Raw genomic sequence first — 19,563 nt, forward strand, 5'->3', positions numbered from 1 at the left:
GATCCCAGGGTCCTGTGATAGAGTCCTGTCTCCTTGCTCAGCAGGGAGCCTGCTTCTCCCTCTGCCTGCCATTCCCCCTCAGGCAAGGAGGCAGGATGAGCTCTCTCTCTCTCTGACAAATAAATAAATAAAATCTTAAAATATAAATAAAATAAAACAAAATATTTAAGGCTATGTTCATATAAACATTTATGTAGGCTTCTTAGAAATAAAGAATTCTACTAAAGATGCAAAGTGCCATGATTTATAAATGATTTCAACTAAAAATTCTAAACTTTGAATTCTTTAAAGTCACTTTTCAGTAGGAGAGGTCATTTCTTCAAGAGACAGAATGGCATACTTCTATCTTCTTTCTTTCCTACTTCAAGATCTCACATGTGCTGTCTCTGGGGGACATTTTCACTTTATAAAAAAAGATACCTTTCTGTGATTCTGTAAAAGGCAGTCTACCCTTATGCAGCTAAAATGCGTTCAATTACCCACAGTCAGCTTACAAAAAACTTATTGCTATAAAGCAACCACAAAAAGTAAGCCACAATTAATACTTAATCCTAAAAGAAGGGCCAAGAGACAAAACTCAAATGCAATCTTTTATAGATAAAATAAAGTTGTGTTATGTATCATCCCTTTAGTTAAACCTTTTATTTATAAATCTAGCAAATTTTCCTGCGTAGGCTAAATTTCCTTAAGCTTTTCTGGATAAATTCCCTGCATTCAACAGAATAAGTTCCAATGTTTAGTCAGAAAAGAGGCTCTGGAGCATTAAGATAATTACACAATTTTAACTTCTAAGTATATATTTTTTTAAATTAATAACATAGTGTACTTCCTTGCTTAGAAGGAAATTTAAATTACAAAGAATCTGGCTTAAAAATTCTTGAACCCAGAAACCATTTAAAAAAAAAAAAATAGCCCATGAGTCAAGTAGCTTCACTAAATATTTATTACAGTATTAACATTTCTCTAATATGAAAGTTTCTGGCTATCGTGTAATTTCAAATTTGTGCCCATTTCTACTCCACTGTGTTTTTTGAGCACAAAACTAAAGCATGTTGATTCTGGTACAAATCATAAAAAAGACCATGAGGAAAGTTCAAAGTAACCTCAAGCATGATGACTTCATGTTCAAAAGATTTTTCTCATGTTAATAGCATTTAAATCTTTGCCTCTGTCTGACTCCCATGCCTCAGACTAGAAGTTCAGCCACATCAGCTATTCTAAGGCAGGTGAGGAAAAAGCTTCATTGTCCTAAAAGCACAGAATGAATGGCACCCCCTTTCAACTGGTTAGGGTAAAATATGGACAAACTTCATGAGAAACTGAAAACAGGCAAGGAGGGAAAAAATTACCAGCCTAAACTCCTCAGTAAGAATCTAGAGAAAATTTATGAAATTTTAGCACATTCTTTTATTGTCTTTTTGATTAATGGGGATTCTGTGGGCATCAAAGTTTTCCACCAAGCATGTATGATGATGAAGAGCTGTAGTAGTTTTCCTGACAGTGGCCTCTTACCAGATCAGGTGTTGGTGCTGGGAGGCTCTAGAGTTTACTCCATCCACACCACCCGAGCAAGCAGCCCCACCGACTGCGGGGAAAGTAGCCATTGGAGTTCTCTACCTACTACCAGGCTCTGATATAAAATTCCCAATGGGACAATGGCTAGGACACACCAGGATGATATGTGGGTCGGTAAAGCACTCCGTCTCTGGGCTGTGCCGATTCAAGTCTTTCCCACCCAGGTCTGGGCCCAGGCGCTTTTCCCAGTTTCACCAAAGAAAGACAGGAAATGGAGAAGCCGGGCGGAGGTGGAGTTTTCAAGCAAATCAACTCATTCCATCAAGACAAACGTGTTAACTAACTTACGGTCCAAGAGAGGGAAGGAAGGTCAGACGACTAAAAATAATAATTGCTTATTAAGTTTTGAAGAATAAAAGTGGCTGTGTGGGCTTATGCCACAATCTCTTGGATAATTAAGATGAAAAGCACATTCTTGTGGGGTTTTGGTGTGGTTTCTTTTGCTTTAAATGATGGACACGGACTCCTCTACAGCCTTGAGTTTTCTGTTTATTCAGATTTCCAGATCTGCTCTTTATTACTCTGCTACTGCATGTTTTCATTCCAGAGAGTGTGATTGTTAATTTGTTATTGCGAGTTTCTTAAGGAGTCAAAACATCCAGAGCAAAGCATGAACTACACACGGCAGTAAAGGCTAGAGAATGTCTCAGCAGCATGGAAATGACTCACTGCCTGAAGATAGGGAGGCTTAAGAAACACTCTCCCCCCTTCAATTCACGGCAAATTTGTTCAGATGAAACAAAACACAGCTCAGTCCAGTTTTCAAATCAGAATCCGAATTCAGAAAAACATCTTGGTTGAAATATCCGGTGAAAAACAGTTTTAAGCTATTTTCCTTCCTCCCTCCAGTCGGCGAGGTCAATTATCACTTGCTCTCAGTGTACATATTTGGCCAGTACCTACTCCCACATTCTCTCTTCCAACAATATTTATGCCCAGATAAGGGAGAGAACCATCTTCGTACAAACTGCCTACATTTATTCCAACATTTTTCTGCACCATTTAAAAAAGAAGAGGAAAAAAAAAAAGACGAGGGAAAAAACCATCAAAGTGAAGCCTAAGCATTTCTCAGATAGCAGCCTCAGTAAACACAGTCTTCTTTTTATCAATTCAGACCCGAGGACGCAAGGAGCAAATGCAAGTGATTGATAAATATCTGGAAAATAAAGGCAGCTGATATTTCTCTACCCTCTTGGCTTCCTGTCCTCCAAGTCGTCCTTCCCACAAGAACCACATATATTTTTTTCTTCTGGTCATAACATAAAACTTGATCACTGGATTAAGATGACATACCAGAAAATAACTTCTTACACTCTGTGAACCATAAAAAAGTTGAAAGGGGGTGGAGGGGAGGCCCCACTAACATTTAAAAAGATTTTATTCAACTGTGGATCACATGGAACCCTTTTTTAAAAGAAAAGGTTTTAAGATAGATCTTAGTGTTGTGGTTAAACTGAATCAGAAAACGTCGGACTTTGTGGAACTCGTCTTGGAGGAAAATGCCAATCATCATTCCAAAATGCAAATTCCTAAGACCTCCTGAACCTGGTTATGTATGACACAGAATAATTTCTTAACAGGGTCCTATTTCAAGTGGATCTCCCAAGAGTTCAAGCCATATGGAGCCTAATTAGACAGTGAACATGCTCCCTCCTTGGTTTGAACTAGTGTAACAAATAGTAAAAGCTATTTCTTCCAGGAACTAGTAACAGTTTGAAAAAATTGTGGTTTATTCCCCAAAATTTTTCTCAATTACTAAGCCACTGCTCTGATGTTATAATATGTACAAAGATGGTTACAAACATAAGTGGCCAAATTCTGCTCGCTCTCGCTCGCTCTCTCTCCCCCTCCCCCCACCCCTCTGTTCCTAGCAAATTAAGATCAGGAAGTTCAAAATCTTTCACAATTGTTTAAAATTTTCAAATATCTGTAACACCAGAAAGTAAACAGACACTTTAAATACAAAAAACAGCAAGCAATTTTGGGTCTGGCTATAGATATTAGGGAAAAGGATTAAATGAAATGTACAAAGCATTCCAAAGTGAGACAGGATGCTGAAAATTCTGACTACCATATACATCAACTCTCCCAACGTACCAAAAAATAATGTGCTCAGTACATTGGGTACTCAGACGAGGCACCTAACGTGAATAAGAAAACAAATCCAAACTATGAACTTTTAAAAAGAAATAGAATTTTAAGTCTCTTAAGTACTTACAAGAAAACTTCCATGTGATCAATGAATTACATAATGAGTACACTATGAGAGCTTATACATTTATATTATATAATTATATATTATTTGCGGTATCATGTATGAAATATAACTAAAATGCATGCAAACAAAACCTTCTAAAGTGATTTCCTAGGTACCCTTTTCCTTTCTTACGTACTCTTGACGTTTATTAGTCTACGCTATTCTCTGCCCTACTTTTTAGCACAGAAAATCTTTTTTCATAGACAAATTACCGTATTAAACTCAGACGTAGATACAAATCCGGACCATAAAAGGATCAAAATGAACAAGATCTCTGTCCAATGAAAGTGAAAAGTTCATCATACAGACCATTTCCTCCATTCACCGAGAAGAGATGCTACTGGGTACAAAAGTGACTTCGGCCATAACGGAGCAGCTTGAGAAAGGACATTCGTTCATTTATTTGACACCTATTCACCATTTACTACTCTAAAATGATGAAGGGGGAAATCTAGAGGTCTAGACCCTGATTTTACCTGAGCAGGCTCTGAGGATCAGGGACCAAATGCCTGTGCATGATGAGCGAATGGGAGAGAAGAGAGTATGTCCCCTCCGCCCCTGCTCCTTGTTCTTTCTGCCTCACCGCCCTGGATGTTGAGAGGTGCCAAGAGCCTCCAGTCACATGGGAAGCAAGACATCTGAGTAACCAAGCAAAGCAATAAGTGCCATGATAAAACGGAGGGCGGTGGGGAGGCTCCTGCCAGACATTCGTGGTGGAGCAGAATGCAGCTAGGGGAAGGCGGAGGGCTTAGGGAATCATACAAGCAAGCCTGGCGTTCAGAAATAAATCTATGTCCAGGCAAAGTCCGCTGAGACCTGGGGCAGACACCAGGATTTGCCCACACTCTCTACAACCCCCGGTCTGCCTCCCACCAGCCCTACTTTTGCCATCTCCCGTATGCCTGGCATCCTGCCCCTAAATGTTACACAAGCAAGTTAGAAAACTCCAAAGGAGAACAATAACGTACTAATAGTAGGTAAAGCACAGACAGCGTTTACCAGGGGCCAAGTGCGTACACTGCATAAACAGATTTATGTACTCCGCACCCGGATTATGATCCCCACTTTCCAGATGAAAACGAAAACAAAAACAAAACGGAGGCACACAGAGGAGATGAGGCAGGCCAAGCTAGTAAATGGCAGGGCTGGTATTCGAATCACAGGAGCTGGCAAAAATTGTGGCATACTCCTCTCCAACTGACCACACGGCATAAGCTCCCACCCAACAGGTTTGGAGAGCAGCCTCAGAATAGCTTGGCACCCCAGCCCCCACCACCCAGCTCCTATTCCTCCCGGTACAATTCAGTCCTAACTGCTAAAGGCTCTGAAGGCTACTGTCACACCTGCAGGGCTACTTCCAAAAGTCTGTAAGAACAGATCCAAATGGAGGGCTCCTTAGGCACCTCCACAGTCCAAACATGGTGGACATCCGAGACCAAGTCCTTCCACAGAGTGATGGCTGCCATCTGGCAACTAAGAATGGGTTTTAAAGACATCCTCCCTTGCTATACAAAGTAGCTGGTCACAGGGTTTGTTATCAGTAGAACCAGGATTAAAAGTTGTGACCTCTGTCTCTCCCCTTTCTCTCACCCTTATTCTTCCAAGGTGTATATTTATATTTTTTTGCAAAGCAGCCAAAGGAAAACATCAAAAGGAGCCTTCCTGTGGGGTTAGCAGTAAATGAATAACGGCTGGACAGAGAGAGCAAAGAGAAAGTGAGTCACGGGGACTGTGTTGAATCTATAAGCCTGCTCTGGCTTTCTCTGAAATGTCTTCTCCTCTACACTGGAAGCTGTGGGCCCTGTCTTTACTCACCCCAAAACACCATCTCAGACTCTGGAGTCAGGCTCAGTAACGTTGTAATCTTTCCTTCAAATTTTAGGCACTTTAACTCCTAGGACCTAAGTCCTTTTTATAACAATGTAACTTAAATGAAGCAATAACTCTAAGGCTTGGCCCAGGAGATGTGGTTTAGCTCCGTTGTGCAATCTCGCTACCTAAAGTGGGCGGGGTGGGGAGGGTCGGGGAGGGGGGGTTGTCTGTGACTGGAGGGTACCTGTGGGCTCCTGCTTTGCTTTGCTGAGATCCCACAGCCTCATGTGGACCCTGTGGCGCTCTGGGTCCCACCAACCAAAAAGCACCTCCTTTTGATTATCAATCGCAATGGTTACATTTTATTTTTCTCCTATGGGTTCTGGCCCTCCCAAGCAAGGGGAAACAGGTCCTTTGACTACAAATCACACCGGATCCTTAAGGACCAGGTGCTTAGCTGTGTGTTTGGCACATATAGGAACTCCATTCATGCTGATTATTTTTCTTCCTTTCTTCCCAAATGGATGAAAAACCACTTAGATTAACTCAGGGGTAGCAACAGACTCAAAAGAAATGAACTTTTTAGGGGCGCCCGGGTGGCTCAGTCATTAAGCGTCTGCCTTCGGCTCAGGTCATGATCCCAGAGTCCTGGAATTGAGCCCCGCATCGGCCTCCCTGCTCGGTGGGAAGCCTGCTTCTCCCTCTCCCACTCCCCCTGCTTGTGTTCCCTCTCTCGCTGTCTCCGTCAAATAAATAAAATCTTTAAAAAAAAATGAACTTTTTAAATGAACAGTAACTTAGAATTTGCTTTATAAAATAAAATTAAATGTCTGTGTAATTAAATGAAATGTGTTACTGCTTGATTACAATGTGAATTACAGTACAATAAATAAAAATCCCCTTTACAGGTAGAACTTACAGAAAAAGATGTATGAACACAAAGCCTTCTGAAGTTAAAGGGTAAAACAATATACATACACTTTTTTAATTCTTCAGATACAGTCAGAGTATTATAAGAAACCCCCTACCTTCCTTAGGAGCCATGTGTACCAAGACTTTTTATTAACAGCACCCTGCATGACGCTTACATTCATGCCTGCTGCTCTTTTCTTACAAAAATCTCCTCCACGTTTCCCTTTTGTTGTGAACTTCAGTGACTGCCTCCCCACCAGCTATACACAACCACACATATCTTTCAGAAGCTAACTGAAGCATAGAGAAGTTAAACATGATGTATTCAAGGTCAAATCTCAAGTCAGTGGAAAAGCCATAAATACAGCCTCTCTGTGGCTGAGTGTTCTGGATGCTGGGCCATCCTGCACGGTGAAGTTTTGACTTTTGATTGTTTTCAAAAATTCCCTTGAGTGTTTAAAAGCAAGTAGCTCATGTTGACAAGATAGAAGGAAGACACTTTTACAAATTTCATTAACACTGCACAATTTCACATTCCTGGACCTATCACACACATGCCAATTCGTTTTTTACATACGCATTTAAAACTCCCTTGAAAACACTGTATAAATGGACTCAAAGACATATGAATGAGAGAGGGTTTAGGAGCCTAAAATATACCTGATTTTTCCCCATTAAAATGCAGCTGAATCACAATGCATGCTAAGCATTTCGTGCAAGAAGAAATGTCCTGCATTTAAGATCCGCACCACACCCCACGAGACCCCTTTCTAAGATAAGACCCGCATATGCACAGAGCCTGGGAAGTGTGTACAGAGGGCTCTGGAGTGCAAGATGCATTCAGGGAGAAAGCATCACAAGTACTGAGCTGCGCTCAGAAATGAGGGCGCCAAAGCTATCATTAAAAAAAAAAAAAAATCCACAAGCATGTGCAGATTAAACAGATAACAAGAGAGGTTTTTTTTTTTTTTTTTATAAAAAGGGAGGTCATTCCTCTCGCTTTTAGGACCTTAAAAAATAAACCTGAACAACCAACGGCTGGGAGGCTTTGACCTCTGGTGAAGGCAGCCTTGAGCATGATTCTATGCCTTAAAACCAGGAGATATCTAATTTCAGGGAGTTGTTTTATTTCACTTTCTGCTACCATACTCAAAGACTCCTTGATCGAACAAATGAGCTTCCCGCCCCCCACCCCCATCTCTCTATCATGAAAAGCTCATTTGCCATTTAATTTTTATCTAATCATGCTGGCTGGTTTTTGCCTGTCTCTCTCCCATCTACCCCCACCCCACCTACACTGGCATTCTCTGTGGTCAAAGAATCTGTTTCAGTATTAGTGTTCAATATAACAAATGTCAAGTAAACACTCTACACATTTCCTGTGCTATTTAAAGCATCTTAAGCAATTATTTGCTCTAAAGTATTAAACTGTAAATTTTCTTAGCTGGTGCCAATTCCTACAGTTAATAGCTGTCACAGAATAGTACTTAGAACACTCAAATGCAGCTTTTAAATCAGCTACACTCGTAGGCCACATTTGCCAAGATTTTTCTAGTTCCCCTATTTTTAGGGCATGTTTTTGAGACAATGCACAAAACTGCAACAGTGTCATATGTAGCTCTTTTACTTCATATTTGAAGCTTATTAATAGATACGTACACATCTTTCAACATAGATTTGTCTCTAAGCAAAATTCTAAGAGACAGATTAGATAGACACATACTAACACTTCAACCTCATCATTGTAAGTGCTTATTGTTACAAGCCAAAAGCATGACCACTGAAAATATCACTACATAGGATAAAGCTCCAAATCATACAGTTGGCTTATAAAAGGATCCCGTAACACTAGTTCTATAAAGGGTGCATACTATATTTATACATACACGTGCATGCAACACTAGAAAAATATTAATATAATACATACATATAGACATATATATGTGCAAATAATTACATCCAGATAGTTGCACATGCCCTTTATAGGCATTTTTATATTTGGCTAGATGTGGTTCTTTTTCAATCTTTTTAAATCTATTACATATTTCTGTGATTACCCAAGAGTAACTTAAAAGTAACATAATTCTAAAATCCTTAATAGCTAAGACTGCATTAAATTGCTACCTCCTCCTACAGAATTGTACGGTCCTTGGAAAAATTTTCATGCCACGGAGTACGATTTACAAACAAAAAACAAACCAACAACAACAACAAAAACCTCTTTGCTCATTTTTTTTAACATAATTACTACTAGACTCTATTTTCCTACTGTTGAAAGAATTATATTATTCCCACCAGGCCCGACCCCATTCTGATTTTTAGGTCCTATACCAGGTATTACTAGTTGCTGAAAGACTGCTTTGAAGCATGAAGGGACAACAAGGTTCTATTATCTTAACACGTTCCACTCAATAGTTTTTGACTGTGTTACGAAGTGCCCTCACATTGGTTACCAAAAATGTCTTGCTATTTTAGGAGTCACACCATCAAGGAACCACATGTCTACAGAGCTAATACTTATGAATTATAACCTGAGAAGCATTGTAGAGATCTGCCGGCATAGTTGTATGAAATCATCCCCTTTGGGGGGGGGGTGTTTGTTAGAGTCCCTCCGTAGCACACCTTGCTTGGGAGGGGATGTGTCATTTGAGTGCACCAAAGAAATGATCATGTCAGGGGCGCCTGGGTGGCTCAGTCAGTTAAGCGTCTGCCTTGGGCTCAGGTCATGATCCCGGGGTCCTGGGATCAAGCCCCGCATCAGGCTCCCTGCTCAGCGGGGAGTCTGCTTCTCCCTCTCTGTGTGTGCTCTCTCTCTAGTTCTCTCTCTCTCAAATAAATAAATAAAATCTTTAAAAAAAAAAAAAAGAAAGAAATGATCAGGTCAGCAAGAATCCCCCACACTAGCCATGGCACCTAAGCCTGGACATCACAGCAGAGAACACTCTCCCCAGCCTTTCTCTGCAGGTCTGACTCAGTTCCCCTTTACGCTCCACGATGGCAAGAGAAAAAAGGGGGAAGAAGTAAGAGACATGACAGGCAGGGAAGAGAGACCAGAAAAAGGAAGGAAAACGAAGCAATCACCTGGCATGGTTCACATTTTGGGGCACTTTTGTTAAAAAATATTTTCAAACACCGTTTCAAAAGCCGTTTTTCTTGAGTGCGAATTTTCTGAGGTGGAAAGAAAGGGGGCCTGTATGGAGCACATCAAATCCATGGTAATTTTTACTCGGGTGGAGAGTTACTTGAGCCTCACTGCGTCCTTTTTTAATAATTTACCTTCATTTTGTGACTATGCTTTTCGTATATACTCAATATTTATCAAAACAATTTTGTAAGTCCCATGATGACCCGGATGGTAAGCAGTAAAAAAAAAAAATTAAGTTAAGAGCACAGGGTCTGAAGTTAAAATGATATGAGCTGAATCCCAGTCCTACCACTTATTACTTCTATGACCTTGGGCAAGCTACTAACCCAGTTACCTTATCTGTAAACTGAAGATAATAGCCACCCATCTAGGTTTACTGTGAGGATTAAGTGATTAGCACAGTGACTAACGTATCCTAAATCCCCAATATGCCAGCAAGCCATTATTATCCTTAAAAGAATCGGTTCTCTGCACGATGACCTTCCTTGCGCGTGGGTGCACTGTTTCGTGTGTTTTCAATCATAAATCTGGTAAATGAGTACCTGTTCACTGAATGATTTATTGAATAAGTCATTTATTTATTTATTTATCAATAATTCATTGATAGCAACCAACAAATGCAGGGTTTTTTTTTAACTCAAATTCCATACACCTGTCTAGAAGATGCCCAGATGAATGAAACAAATTTAGCCGTCCCACAAGAGAAGTGTGAGCAACTTGAGTGTCTAGGTACCGTTTTGAAGGAGTCTAACTAACAGTGTTAGACGAATCATAGAAGAGAAGACCAATCCAGCATGAACTTTAAAGTTTAAAACATCAACCATTCACCTTTATGTGTATTTGGAGTCCACAAAATAAGTTAAACCCTAATATCTTACAGTGACAAAGAATGACAATTAGCAAGATCCATTTATAATCTCCTTAAAAGCTGTCCCTCCCAAGTAATACTGAAAAGGAAATCAAAGATTAATTTGTTTGAAGCCACACGCCACAACTTAACCAACTTTACTGTTCCCTCCTAAAATAGTACCTTGCACACAGTAGGTTTACAAGAAATGAACAAAATTAAGTTGACTCTAAAATGAGGAAGCCGGTCAAAAAGATGCATCCGGTCCCTCCAACATCATGAAGGAGAAACTATCTAAATGATCAAACAATCACCAACTCTGGTTGATATTTACAGCTAAACTTAAGAATTCACTGCTACTTTACTAATGAAGTTTACTGAAGACATTCCTCCTTAATTTCAATTAATGTGAGCATGGTCAAAACACAGCTGTCAATTCTAATATCAAAGTATGAAGAATATGCCATGGCGGGCGCCTGGGTGGCTCAGTTGGTTAGCTGAGCCTTCAGCTCAGGTCATGATCCTGGAGTCCCTGGATCGAGTCCCGCATCGGGCTCCCTGCTCGGCGGGGAGTCTGCTTCTCCCTCTGACCCTCCCCCCTCTCATGTGCTCTCTCTCTCTCTCAAATAAATAAATAAAATCTTTATAAAAAAAAAAGAATATGCCATGGCTCTAAGTTCCATAAAGAAATGGGTGACTTGGAGAAATACGTATGTTTCGGGGCCAAAAGGATGAAATTAAAACATTTCTTTTTTTTTTTTACTTTTAATAATAATTTCTAATCTCCCATTGGTGTATTTATTACATATTAGTTGTTATTTAATACAATGGCTCTCCTGGGAAGGGGAAAAAAAATCAACTTAAAAATAAGAGTTTTCCAGGAATAGAAAGAGATAGTCACAATAGAAAAATACCAGCGGGAAATAGTCTTTATATTATACAGCAATTAAAACTTCCTAAACAACAACAAAAAAAAATTATTTTTAAAGACATATCATAGCTGGAGAACTGGCCAAAACTCAACATGTTTAATGAGATACAGATCAGTGGTAAGAACAAAGGAAAATCCAAGTTGAAGGATTAAATTTCTCTCAAAATCAGTCACTCAAACATCTGTACCTATGTCATAAAGTGTTTCTGAGTTTAATGTATACTCCAGGCATTAATCCCCATCCGGAGAGCAGAAAGGCTTCATTTGCCACATTCCAAACTGAAATAGACTCCTGTACAGCACTGTACATACCTAAGAACAGCTCCTAAAAGTCATTAGCAAAGATTCTTTGTGAGTAGAGAAATCAAAAGACAAGAATCAAAAGGCATAATGATGTCAAAGTCAAGATGCAATGCTAATTTTCTGAGTCACAGGCTAAGAGAAAAATTTTAAAAAGGAAAGTGAGACCATTCCCTCTTCGCAGAAACCAGCCAAAAAAAAAAAAAAAAAAAAATAGGCACAAAACCCCTGGACATACTTTCCTGCTTCTTGCCAGTGACATACATCTGTATGTATGGATCTAAGTGCATGAGCTAACAGTCAGACAGGACTTCAGAGCAGTGAATTACACATAGTTGCACAGATACGCTCTCACACACAAGAGAGCAAAGCTGATACTATTTAAACATCATGAAATATTTTCCTAACTGTGCACAGATGGAAGTACAGACTTTTCTGCCAACTGCCTGGTTCAGAAACTTTGCTCTATTTTTAATTATTTGGTTCAGAGGACCCGTTTGTGATTAACTTCTGTGTTGGATGGCAAAACCAGTCAAGTTCCTGACCCACAGCAAAGAACACTGAGAGAAGTTTAATTATTTTTAAACAGCTAGTGTAATACTGTAAACTGCATGTAGCGACAACTAATTTGTCAAAGACCTGTTCGTGGGTGCTGCAGCTTGAAGAAGAAAAATCCAGGAGGCACTGAGGAAGTGACACCAAAATGAAGTTCCCGATGACAAAGAAATTTTCGTCTTAGAGAAATAACAATGGAGTAAGAAACCGAGAGGAAGAAATTAATAGTGTTGCAAGGACTAATCTTATTAGCACTGGAAGTTTCAGTTCTGACTGCGAGGACAGTGAATGGAATGCCAAAGCTTTAAACACAGGAAATGAACTCAGATGCAAGGAGGAGGTGGTCAGGAAACTTCAACCATAGAATTCAGAATCACACACGAGAAGTGCTGAGCAAGATCAAATCTCAGAAGAGAAGGAGAAAGAGAAGCAGTGGTCTAGCAGGAAGACAGAAAAGGGAGCCGAGGTAAGAATGAACAGGTTGGAATGGTTTTGTATTTTTCAGAACTGTAAATTAAAAAAATAAATAAATAAAGCTGTTTCCAAATAGAAAATGAACCCAAAGAGCAAATTAGTACAAACACAGAAAGGAAACAAAATATAAGGCATCCAGTTAAGAACCTTGAAGGGAGAACAAGGTTCAGACCTAACAAACTTATATTCCTAAAGAAACTTTCTTTTGATCAATATCCCTACAATTGTAAGACGGTCTGTATTTACATCTTTGATGTTCTTGGGAAGACACCAGATTCCACGGAACCACAGGCCACAGAGAGCCAAAATACTTCAGGAGTTAATAGTTATTGCTAAAAATTACATTTATAATGAGTCCAGGATCAATGCGAGAATGGTCTAGGAATTGAAAAAAAAAAAAAAACAAACAATGAGCACCTAATTTCTGTGTCAGAAGGTGTAGAACTGCGGAATTAAAAAAAGAACTTCCTTAGCAGGGGGTGGGGGTCCTAATTCAGCTTCTTAAACCACTAACACTCGCCACTAGGTTTCAGCTGGGTTGGATGACACAGGAAGACCCTCAGAAGGACACATCCGTAGCTGTGAACAATTAGGAAATTTCCATAATTGGAAACAATTCAGGGAGCCATCACAAGGAGAAGAAAAAAGGTGATCTGTTCTAGAAAATCCAAAATAAAGTTAACTCCTATTAATATACAGTCATTCTTCCTCTACTATGCAAAGTATATATATGGGTATATGTGTTGGAAAGAGACTAGAATTTAAAAAAAAAAAAATTTTTTTTTAAAGCACATCTATGACCGAATTCTTTATAGTTGCAAATGGTTTCATAATATCCACCTGGTATTATTACAGGCCACGGTTTAGAAACGTTTTATCTCACTTAGAAATATTTCTATTTGCTGTAACAAGAGCCACTGTGCCGAGATGAGATTTGACCTGTGTCTTTGTCCATAAAACAATCCTGTAAAATATGTAAACATGAATTCAATTTTCTTTAAGTCGAGAAAAGCAAAAATACGGTTGTCAGAACACACACAGCCTTCTGTGGGATACTCTAGTTAAATGGAAGCTATTCAACTTGAATCAATTGCTGTATCCATTCTCCAATACACAGCAGATTTATATTTCAGAAGGTTTTTGACAGAGAACAAAATGTTACTGAACTATCTCTTCCATTCCTTTTGTCCCACAGAACATTCCACGGGCTGAACTCCCAACAAGGGGCATACACTTGTCAGCTTCTGTGTGCACTCCTTCTATTCTAGTTTTTCTTTGTTGCAGATTTTCAGTTTTGACCCTTTCCTGGCAAAACATTAATACACACCTTTGGGGTTTAAATTGTGATACAATTTAAAAAAAAAATTTTTTTAAACTTACATTTTTATTCTGTACCATCTTGAAGGGCCTCTGACTCATTAAAATAGGCCCTGCTATTTAAATCCATGCTAGAACCTTTCTTGCTATCTGCTTCTGTAAACACTAGAAATCCAGGGAGAAAATTCTTCCCCTCCAACAATCCACACATTTCAACACAAAACCAACCACTTGCATATTTAAACGCGAGAGAGACAGACCTAGACCTAGCATGAACACATCCATGCAAGATGAATTTACCCTCCACCGCCTCGACTCCAGGTCATCCCAGGACTAGGCCTGTGGGGAAAGGCCAAGATGGAAAGAATGGACAGGTGCCTGTTTTCGAGCATATCTGTGTAAAGACACACCAGGAGCTCAAGAGGGAGTTGCTGTTCTACAACTGACAAAAGGTGAGTAGCTGCAAACTGATCATGGAGAACATTAAACATCACCCTCGCCATTTAATGACTAAGCCTGAGCCAGCTCAAAAAAAAAAAAAAAAAAAATCCGTCGGCAACAGATTTCAGACAGTGGAAGACCTAAAACACTGGTTCTCAGGGATGATGTCCGAGAGGAGGTCTCTGAAGCTGGGTGTCATCCTTTAGGGTGGCCCAGAATAAAATGGTGATGCATTATGCCTCCTGGCGAGCTCATATCTACTTTGAACGGCAAAGACACCAAGTCCCGTGGACTTCCGACGAAGATCTTGGGGCAAGAAGAGATGTCCACCAGCACTCTCTGTGACCTGTTAGAGAGAAACATTCTTAGCTACTCCATCACCAAGCAAAACTCCCCCTCCAGGCTATAGCGTCTTGACTCCTAGGAAAAAGCCGTGAAGAGATGGGGGGGGGGGCTAAAAGAGAAACGCCCTTGGTCGTGTCTGCAGCATGACTAGTAAGGATTCCGCATATAAAATCTAGCCGCAGTCAAGTCTCCAAGTGAATCAGATTCCAGGGATTTCTGAAGCCAACAGCCTGGTCATCAGCCACCAAATTACTTCTGCAAAGATAAGAAAAGGCTCCCATCACAGTGATTCTGTATGTTCCTGGCTTCAAGAGATGGATGATGATTTTTAACTAAATGGTTAACCTCTAGATGTCGCAGGACAGTAGATACGCGTCCTGAAAAGTCACTCAGTGTCCCGCGCTGGCTCTGTCCAGCCCAGGAGGTATACATCGGATTCATAGGCAGCCGTGTGAGCTTCCTCTACCCTCTCTGTGGCATCCAGCAGAAAGACAGTAGGTACCCGCAGCATGGAAACGATCTGACCATAATGCCTGCCCATCCATTCTCCAAGAAGATGGCATCAGATTTCAAGATTCCATATAGGAGATGAGTCTCATTTCCTGATGTTTCTAGTCCTGCTGACACTGATGCATTAAAGGAAACACAGCTCTAGGAGCTCACGTTAAAGGTACAGTGGCTGCAACAGGAAAAACACTATCCGTCCAAGTGTAGGCTTAGGCACTACACACACATCTCACTAAACTGATGATGAAATGATTTCGGGTAACTAGGGGTTGCATATATATTCAAGGGGCTGTCTTCTTGCTCCTTCCCAGCAACATCTCAAAATTGCTCTATTGGGCTACGTCAGTGAAGCAGAGTTATGTCTTTTCAGTCTACAAGTTCAGAAACCCAACTGCATAATTCCTGGGTGATGGCGAGGAGAGCTGAGCTCCAAGTCAGAAAGCCAGGGTCAGGGCACCGACCACGTGGGCTCTGGCCCCTGGAACCCAGCCCATCGGTCAACCTCTTACGTTCTGCTTCCTCCCTGGGAAAGTGAGGAGGATCCTCTCCACGCAAAGACTCACTGTGACTCTCCAGGGAAACAATTTATCCGAAGCACCCCGAATTCTGTGATACACTGTTTGCAGCTGTGGCGGACCCCTGACACACTAGCCACTTTACATGGTCTAAATGACCGTGCTTTTTGAGGCTGTCTTTACTAAATCAGAGGCTCAGGCTGCAAACGATCCCCAAAAGAAATGGGCAGTTTTGACTAGCCCTACAAGAGAAACAAGAAAACATAGGACTTTTCACCCCAGGGAAGTCTTTTTGAAGACCCTGCACATTTAAAATGGAAAAGTTAAAAAAAAATTTTTTTTTAAGGAAATCGTTTCCTGAGATTTCAGGGTAAAGAGTAAAAAGTGCACCACTTAGAGACAGAAACCCTGAGATTAGTCAGGTCACCAAATGTTCTCTGCACAGCAGAATAGCAAACAGCTAGTGTTTGTTCATTTCCATAGATTAATAACCGTCTCTTGGGGACCTGAAGATGAAATGAACTGTACTGTTCTGTTTGGAGAAGCCTCCTCTACTACTGGGAAGATCCATGTTCCAAAGTCGCACTCAAAAAGACTCCTTCATTTTAACATTGCTTCTTCCTCCCATTGGCCTATTCTGATCTCTAGGCTGATGAAAATGGATCTAAAGCTTGCAGGGAGGGGGGAAAAAAAGAAATGACTCCCTTCCTTTTTATCGATTTACACAGATTTTTAAAATAGTGCTGTTTATTTGGAGAACACCGAAATGGGGGGGAAATACAACCTGTTTCTTCTGAAGAGTAGAAAGAGGTACAAAGGGTGACAGAGGCTTCGTTAGAACAGGAAAGCTAAAATAAAACTGCAAAATTTGGGCTTAGATGCTATCACCACATTTCCTTCAACTTCAAACGAAAGTCAGGTTTTATGGAAGAAGATTTCTGAATAAATAACCAGATCATCTTTTGTCCTGTCAATAAAACAATATAACTGGGGGCACCTGGGTGGCTCAGTAGGTTAAGCGTCTGCCTTCGGCTCAGGTCATGATCTCGGGGTCCTGGGATTGAGTTCTGCATTGGGCTCCCTGCTCAGCAAGGAGCCTGCTTCTCCCTCTGCCTGCCATGTCTCTCCCCTGCTTGTGTTCTCTTTCTCTTTGAAAGATAAATAAATAAAATAAAATAAAATAAAAATGAAAGAAAGAAAGAAAGGCTGTCTCTCCCCTCCACCCCCCCCCAAAAAAGCTGCAGCTCGAGGTCACACTTCACAATGGTCTGGGTTGCCGTGACCAAAGAAGACCCAGAGGTGACGTGAAAATGGAGCTGTGGAAAAAGAAAAGCACCCACTTGGAACTTGCCAGAACAGAGCAAGGGGAAAAGGCCTTTGGGGCACTCCCCTGTGGGGGCACTGCATTCCATGGGGGGAGGGCAGGCTTCAGCTTCTATACCTTTCCCACACCCCTCAGAATCTCTATCAGAAGCATATCATCCCTCACACCCATCACCACAAATGAACACCTTAGACCCGGAAAAGGTAACCTCACCAGCCACCAACAGGCAACTTCTGGATGAACTCGTATGCAATAGAGAGGAGGCGGATGGCCACCTGGCCAGCCAACCGGAGGGGGCACAGAGATATCATGGCTGGACTGCCCTCCTACCCCATCACGGGTGGGTTACACAGAGGAGGGTGCAGGGTTTCCCCAGTCCCTGTGGGGCTTTACCTCAATTCGACCAACCTTCCTTAGGACTCCAGAACTACTCTCTTCCAGATAAGATAATTTCCTCAGGATAATCATCTCCCCAGGAACTTCCCCCTGAGTTGGAGACTGGGGTCACAAGGGCACATAAGGCCAGACAACAGGTGTGATGGAGGTGAATCTCAAATTCATTCATTCATTCAACATGATAGCTGTGTTCCTAAGAATCTTTACATAATCGAAACTCAACAGGAATTTTTTCAATACCAAGAAAGACCGTTTTAGACATTAAAAAACAAAGCAATTTTTTCCTGCCTTGAATTTCTATAATAATAGTGTTCTGTGCGGTGACAGTTATAGTACTACGAAATTTAAATACCACTGAGCAAATCCAGCATCCTGTTCCTCATAGCCTTTGCCCTGGAAAAGTCATCCCTGGGCCTCCCTTTACTCTTTCTCCTTAGCACAGCCCTCTTACACGTTTTTATCACCTTTATCATCCGCTGTTGTGGTGCACAAAGCTACTCAAACTTCTCCCACCCCTGTGGTCCACTTGGCCCCACGCTGGCTCCAGACCACAATGACATAAGTCACGGTCTATCTTAACAGATGGAATCACATCCCATTAGTATCCGCAAAACTCACATTACAGGGGAAATGCTTGTATCATCTCTCTTGCGGGCCTGTTAGATGCCAAATGCCAGGAATGGGGGGGAAGGGGTCCTTGCTGTCACTCAGGTGGGAAAAAGGATTACAAAGTGTTATGGAAGGGGGAGAACAGGGTGCTGGGAGCCCGGACTGGCAGCATAAAACCCTGGGGAAAAGACTCCGTTGAGATTTTAAGAATGAGGTGAAGTTAGCCAGAGAGATCGCAATGAGCAGGTAGATGTCAAGGAAGGGAGGAGGAAAGAGAGCAGCAAGACTAAAAGCTGGGACACTAAAAGCTGGCAAGGTGCTTCTAAGGAAGAAATGCAATGTGATTGAAGTGAAGCCAATAAGGGGAAGCAGATGAGGGATAGGGCCAGAGAGGTCCCCCAAAGCCTGCTGACCCAGGTTACAGACTGTGGACTTCATCCTGAGCACCATGAAAAACCAGGGAAGGAGTGAAGGAAAACAGATGCAAACAGATCTCTAGTCATAAGAAACATACACTTGGGCTTCAGAGAGGAAAATGGGTTGGGCCAGCGCAAGAGGACATCCAGGGAGGCCATTTAGGGAATATGTATCACATCCCAAACCACCCCACCCCCCTGAGCCACTAGCCCAAGTTCAGACCTTGAGGCCAGACTTCCCCAAAGCTCAATACCTAGAAAACCGCTCACAAGCACCTGTCCAAAGAGCTCTCTCCAGGGAAGAGGGGAAACAGGAAAAAAGCAGGGTAGCGGTGAGCATCTCTACTCTAATGTGGATGAAAATCAGACCCGAATCCCCCCAACCTAGGAACTTTGATCGCAGTTCAATTTCGCCAAGTCTGAAACTCCTGACTGATTGTTCAGGCCCGAGGGAGGGAGGCTGCCAGACAGCCAGCACAGTTCCCATGGCAGGGCCCCCTGATAAGAACACAGGTCAGCAGCAGAGGGTGGAGAACCCCAAAGCGGGGGAGAGGAGACTCTAGGAAACTGGCCCAGACTGGGTGAAGGGCAAAGAGTGAGGAGCAGGTGGGAGCAGAAGAGGGAAGGGGCCCCTTGGCAGTAAACAAGCACAGGGTTTCAAGAGGGAACAGTCCCCTAGGAAAGCTGTGGGCGGAGGAGCATGAGAACTATGCCCAGCAAAGCTGCTGGCCGGTGCAGAATGTGAGCTCCCTTCCAGGTTGGCCCTGGCTACAATCACAGAAGAGATGAGAGACGTCCTACAAAAACCTGAACTTCCGCACGCCAAAAAGTAATACAACTGAAGGAAAAGAAAATCAGGCCTGGGAAAGTGGCTGCAGCGAAAGG

At 41.7% G+C, this 19,563-nt stretch overlaps 1 protein-coding gene across 9 annotated transcripts in view; it reads right to left on the reverse strand.

The window, feature by feature from the left end:
- The window catches only part of ATXN1 (ataxin 1), a 397,428-nt gene that overhangs the window by 360,926 nt on the left and 16,939 nt on the right, over positions 1-19,563 (reverse strand). The window contains exon 1 of one of the 9 annotated variants that reach the window (XM_027603229.2): positions 5,648-6,003. The exons of the other annotated variants lie outside the window; for them this stretch is intronic. The gene's annotated coding sequence lies outside the window, so the exon portion shown is untranslated. Of the gene's footprint in view, positions 1-5,647; positions 6,004-19,563 lie in introns of those variants that run through there. 9 annotated transcript variants of the gene reach the window in all.

Source organism: Zalophus californianus, chromosome 7, assembly GCF_009762305.2.
Source record: "Zalophus californianus isolate mZalCal1 chromosome 7, mZalCal1.pri.v2, whole genome shotgun sequence".
Classification (NCBI taxonomy): Eukaryota; Metazoa; Chordata; class Mammalia; order Carnivora; family Otariidae; genus Zalophus; species Zalophus californianus.